This window comes from Tamandua tetradactyla, chromosome 11, assembly GCF_023851605.1.
Source record: "Tamandua tetradactyla isolate mTamTet1 chromosome 11, mTamTet1.pri, whole genome shotgun sequence".
NCBI lineage: Eukaryota > Metazoa > Chordata > Mammalia > Pilosa > Myrmecophagidae > Tamandua > Tamandua tetradactyla.
The window spans coordinates 18,596,862-18,603,077 of record NC_135337.1 but is presented as its reverse complement, the minus strand read 5'-3'; the positions used below and the strand labels follow the sequence as shown (position 1 = coordinate 18,603,077).

The following is a 6,216-nucleotide window of genomic DNA, read 5'->3' as shown; positions in this document are numbered from 1 at the left end:
TGTTCCAAATTGGAAAGCTTTCAGTTTTTCACCATTGAGTATGATGATAGCTGTGGAGTTTCATCTATGCTTTTTATCATATTGCAGAAGTTTCCTTCTATTACTATTTTTCTAAGGTTTTTTTTAAATCAAAAAAGAAGGCTGGATTTTTTCAAAGGCCTGAAGAAGCAGTGAAAGAATCTACCTTCCCCCTTAAAAACCTTCAACTGTTTGGTTTATCTCATCGTATGATTGCAGATGTAATCAGCCACACCTGCAATCAACTAACTGATGATTCCATACACCAGCTTTCTGGTTTATCAATCAGCCACAAAATATCCTTGCAGCAATGGGCAGGCCAGTGCTTATCTGACCAGACAACTAGGCCTTATCACTTGACCAAGTTCCACTAGAACCTATCCATCAAATGGTGTATATATTTTTTGCAGCATTAGAGAATTTGATTTGCAATTATTTTGTTGGGGATTTTTGTATCTATACATATAAGAAGAATTGGTCTGTAATTTACTTTCCTTGTAGTAGCTTCATTTGGCTTTAGTATTAAGGTGAAATTGGCCTCATGGAATTAGTCAGATAGTGTTCCCCCCTCTTCAACATTTTGGAAGATTTTGAGGAGGATTGGTATTAAATTTTCTTGGATGATTGATAGACTTTGAATGTGAAACCATGTGGTCTTGGGCTTTTCTTGGGAGATTTTTAATGACCACTTTAATCTCTTTACCTGTGATTGGTTTGTTATTCTATATCTTCTAGATTCCATGTAAGTTGTTTTTGGATTTCTGTGAAGTTGTCCATCTCATCTAAGTTTTCTAATTTGTTGGCACTTAGATGTTCATGGTAATTTTTATGAACTTTGCTGTTCCTGTAGACCCAGCAGTGAAGTCCTTCTTATTTCGGATTATAATTATCTTCTCTCTTTTTTGTCAGTCTAGCTAATGGTTTGTCAATTATATTGATCTGCTCAAAGAATCAAGATTTGGTTTTGTTTGTTCTCTGTATTGTTTTTTTTTAATTCTCAATTTCATTTGTTTCTGCCCTAATTGCCATTATTTCTTTCCTTCTTGCTTTGAGATCAGTTTGCTCTTCTTTTTCTAGTTCCTCTAGGTGTACAGTTAGTTTTTTATTTTTAACTCTTTCTTCTTTTTTTTTTGTATGCTGTATGGTGGAGTCAGATTTCATTCTTTTTCCATGTGAATAGCCCATTATGCAGCACAATATGTTGAATATTTTTGTTTGTTTGTTTTTGTTGGTTTCTTTGTTTGTTTCTATGGGACATGCATGGGCTGGGATCAATCCCAGGTCTCCTGCATGGCAGGTAAGAATTCTACCTTGAACTACCCTCACACACCTTCTTTCTTCTTTTCTTAATGTAGGTGCTTAAGGCTATACATTTTCCTCTCAGCACTGCCTTCAGTGTATCCATAAACTTTCGTATGCTGTTTTCTGTTTTTTTCATTAATCAGGAGATAATTACTGATTGCTCATTTCTGTTTCTGTGTATTTTAAAATAATTTATTTGTATTGACTTTAGGGTTGTATTACATAACCACATCTAAAACCTACTAATTCAAGAAGATATCAATTTTGCTTCAGTAGCTTACACATTTTCTGAGTCTTCATTTCTTCAACCCATTCTAAACTACTCTTTCTTGTCTTTTCCTCTCAGCCTACAGAACTCCCTTCAGTAGTTGCAAGTCTTGTTAATGAACTCTCTCAGATTTTGTTTATCTGTGTATATTTTAAACTCTCCCTCATTTTTGAAGGATGGTTTGAAGGATACAGAATTTTTTGCCAGAAGCCTTTCTTTTTAGTTCCTTAAATATATCATACCACTGTCTTCTGACCTCCATTGTTCCTGATGAGAAATTGGCATTCAGTCTTATTGAGTATCCCTTGTATCTGATACAATGCTTTTCTCCTACTACCCTCAAACTTCAATTTTCATCTTTAATATTTGACATTCTGATTAGTATTTGTCTCTGAGTAGGTTGATTAGGATTTATTCTGTTTGGAGTACATTATGCTATTTGGACATGTATATGTATGTCTTTCATAAGAATTGGGAAATTTTCAGCCATTACTTCCACAAATGTTCTTTCTGCCCATTTGTCATTATTTTCTCTTATGGAACACCCATAATGCATAGGTTTGTGTGCTTTGTGCTTTCACTCAAATCTTGAGACCCTGTTCAATTTTGTATATTCTTTTTCTATCTGTTATTCTTACTATATAATTTTGATTTGTCTGTCTTCTAGTTCACTATTTTTTTCTTCTATCTGTTCAAACGTACTTTTGCTTGCCTTTAGTATATTTTTTATCTCTACTACTGTAACTTTCTTTCCCAAAATTTTCATTATGTTTCTTTTTATATTTTCAAATTATTCTTTATGCCCACACATTATCTTGTTAATATCCTTTCTCTCATGCATCTCCTTGAATTGATCTAGGAGATTTGTTTGAACTTCTTTGAGTGGTTGTTTCAAATTCTATCTCTCTGAAGTTTTAATTTTTTCCCTTGACTGAGCCATATCTTCTTGCATCTTAATATGGCTTGTAATTCTTTTGCTTATATCTAAGATCTGATTATCTTGATGAGTTAATTCTGAAGGTCAGTGTTTTCCTCATGTCTAGAAGTTTATTGCTGATTTGATCTGTATTAGGTTATTCTTTCATGCTCAGTCCAACTTATTCTGGACTTTTAAAATAGCTTGAGTCTAACTGATCAGAGTTGTCAGCATTTTTTCATCTGATTCTTGCTCTGGCATTGCAGTGCAGTTTTTAAGATCGCAATTTCTGTGTAATTGTTTCACCAAAACTTCCTTCTTTCCATTCTTTCTCCAGGAATTTATCTGTTCTGCTGATTTTCATGCAGAATTTTCTCCCCTGCATCTACGGCTTGTTTAAATTTTCTCACTCAATGTCTTACTTTCCTTACACTTTTTATGTTCTGGGATTCTCCTCTCTCAGCAGTTCAATTTACCTCTCTCCTTCCTTCCCCACCTCTTCTTTCTCTGTGAGGCTTTTCTGCCTCATGTTTTTTTTTTTTTTTTTTTTTTTTTTCCCATAAGGTATTTCACCCCTGGAAGTCAGATGGCGTCAATCCAGAAAAATCTGTTTTGCACTTAAGTAGTCCAACCAGCAGTAACTGGATTAAGTGAACACACCACTTGGCAGCTGCTTCTACTGGAGTCTCTTCCTCTCTTCCCTCCTGCCATTGGGGGCCCTTTTTTTATGCAGCACTCCTCAGGGTCTTGTTTTCTGTCCTGAGTCTCTGTGACTTTTGAGCCCCTGTTTCTGGCCATGTGTGGGTCTCTAAATAACTGCTGTGAGTTCTTCTATATTCTATTTCCTGGTGGGAGAGACCCCAGGCCCCTGCCACTGGGCAGCTCCCAAGCTGCATGGGACTGGGTGAGGGGGAGATAAGAGGATGGAAGTTTCTTATCTGATATTTTTCTCTTTTTTTGAGTCAGCATTTGTAGAGTCCTTCTCCAGTCTCTACCATCCTCTAGAGTTCTAAGCAAGTGGGATTTGTCACTTTATTTACTGAATCTCTGAGGAGGGTTTTTCAAAGGCTATCTGACATTGCCATGTTGATGAGATCCTACAACATATTTTAAGAAACACAGCTTGTCTGAAGATATACTAATTTGTAAAGTGTCTGAAAGTGTATTTACTAAGGAAAAAAAGCCTGAGACCCAAATGATTCTTCATTTTGTTAGTTCTAATATTCTACCTAATGACAAAGTGAATGATACTTTATATATATGTATTTGAAATTGAATAAAAATATTAAAATGTAGTAAAATATTGTCATATAATTTAACAACTGTACAAGTTATTATAAATACAAATTCATAGATAATTTGACATTACATGTACCTTTCTAAAATGTATCTGAATATCCCATATCATGTCTCTGAAGTCTCCTTGCAATTGCTCTACTGTTATTTAATCATATATTAATTTTCATTCTTCTTTCAATTGATAGTCAGTACATTTTTCAGTGTTCATCTCAGATATCAGCCCTTTCTGGAGTTTCCATTGACCTCCAATCAATATTAATTTTTCCATTTGATTCAATTCCTTGTGATTTTTTTTTAACTATAGAATTTATATTGATCTTAATTCTGCAGCCCATTTTATTCACCATATTTAATCATGAAGTAAAAACGACTGGAGCAGTGCACAATAGACTCTGAATAAATATTTGTTGGAATTAAATGAAACCAACACTCTTCTTCTATTTTACAGACAAAAAGCTAAAGCTATGTTCCAAAAGCATGTGATTGATTTGGACTTAACCAGGACCAGCAATAGATTTTAGGGATATTAATTTTGTATTCATCATTTTCTGTTGCACTGAGGAAGAATAATGTGCTTGCTTTGTTATTAGTTCACTCTTTGTTTGAAAATAAATTTAATATAAAAAATGCTTTATTTTTAAAAAAAGTTTTCTAAATTGAGATTCTATATTGAAAGGCTCATATCTTGTCAGAGCCATAAGAATGAAATGGCTTAGCAGTTACATTAATAATTTATCATTGCTGAGAAAGCATGATGAAATGTACTAGAATTTTTTTATAGATAAGTAGATCTGAAAACTGTTTATCATCATTTACAAAGTATTGAAAATAATATCTATGAGATTCCAGTTCAATTTTGACAGACAAAACATAAACGAGAATTAAAGTGCTATATTAAAAAATAAAAGTAGAGTGTGCATTTGGGGGCAATTAAAATGATCATTTCATTTTTGAAGACCTGGCACCAAAAAGAATGAAAAAACATGTAAGTCATTATTCTATCATTGTTGCATTTTGTTCTTCTCATCTTGAGAATGTGATCTTTTTCCGAGACAGAGAGTAAGCTGGTCAAGTTTGTGCTTAAGACACTTACCTATGCTTGACCATAGTTTTAGAGGCATACTATAGATACCCTTTGGCTGGTCTAAACTCTCATGCTAAATATGAACATTTTCCCAGTAATATTATTAAGTCACATCTCATTTATCTCCCTCTCAAGAACTGCATAAGCTTATTTTAAATACTTGGAAAATCTGTAATAAACTAGAGTTTACTGAAAGTAGAGTTACTCTGTTAATGTTCAAAATGATGTGGCTAAAGGAATAGAAAACATTATAAATACAGTGCAATCCTCCCCAACAGATACTGAACTCCCCTTTTCCCTAATAAAAAAAATTAGTCTAAAAAAGGTCTTTTCTGTAAATATTTATCATTTCTAAATCATAATGTAAGGAACTTGAGTAATTTACTAATTTTGTTTTCTACTACATACCTTAGAGAGACCTCACTAAAAGCTGCTCTGACATAACCGAAGGCATTTATAGAATGTAATATTGTAGTGACAGTGCTGAGGTTGATTGTTACAGAGACAAACTCTTTGAGTTTGTTTACCTCTTAATTAATTGAATACAGCATTGGTCCAATAACACTAAAACAGAGAATAGCAGCTGGAAATTTACCTCAGTCAATGTTCAGAGATAAAAGGGTTAACCACTTTTTCCATTATTTTATACATCTATGTCCCTTTTCATTTTGAAATCTGATGACAGTTAAATTCTGGCATTGTTCCAAGCTACTGCCTGAAGAGGATTCTGAAGGCCATCACTATACAGCACACTGCAACATAAGGACTCTGTCGTTCACCAATCTGGCACACTTTTAAAATATGCCCAACAGTCCAGTTTTATTTCTGTCCAGGAGGCTGGGTGTCAGTGACTGAATATAAGCACAGGTTTTACATATAAGCAGCAAGATTATAGTCCACAAACTCTGAAAATTGAAAAATTTCTGGCAAAACAACAGGGCAGAAGAGGTGTCCGTACTAGAATTTAATTTACTTATGTCTTTAATGGAGAAGGTGTTAAATAAATTGATTTGAAGAATATCAGAATATCTCTACCTTCTTTGTCTCCACTGCTACTTTATTGCACCATGATTCAACATCTCTGACCATAGCTGTTTGGACCACGCTGGATCACTGACCAAAGTTAGTTAAGTCAGCTTCTCTCTCCTCAGCATTTGGAAATGGCAGTGAGCTAATTTCAGGTAACATATTAGTACAGGTTCTATAGAAGCATAACCTGAAACAGAGATTCAAATGCATGTGATTTATTGAGAGAGTGATCCTAGGCAAAAAAGGAGGGAGGGGAGTAATATAGGCATAAAACAAATTTACAATCTCAGTTTGAGTAAA

The 6,216-nt window shown here is 34.0% G+C and overlaps 1 pseudogene; it reads right to left on the bottom strand.

The window, feature by feature from the left end:
* Nucleotides 1-5,595: 5,595 nt before the first annotated feature.
* Nucleotides 5,596-5,976, bottom strand: LOC143649081 (protein kish-A pseudogene; annotated as a pseudogene).
* Between the last annotated feature and the right edge of the window lie 240 nt (nucleotides 5,977-6,216).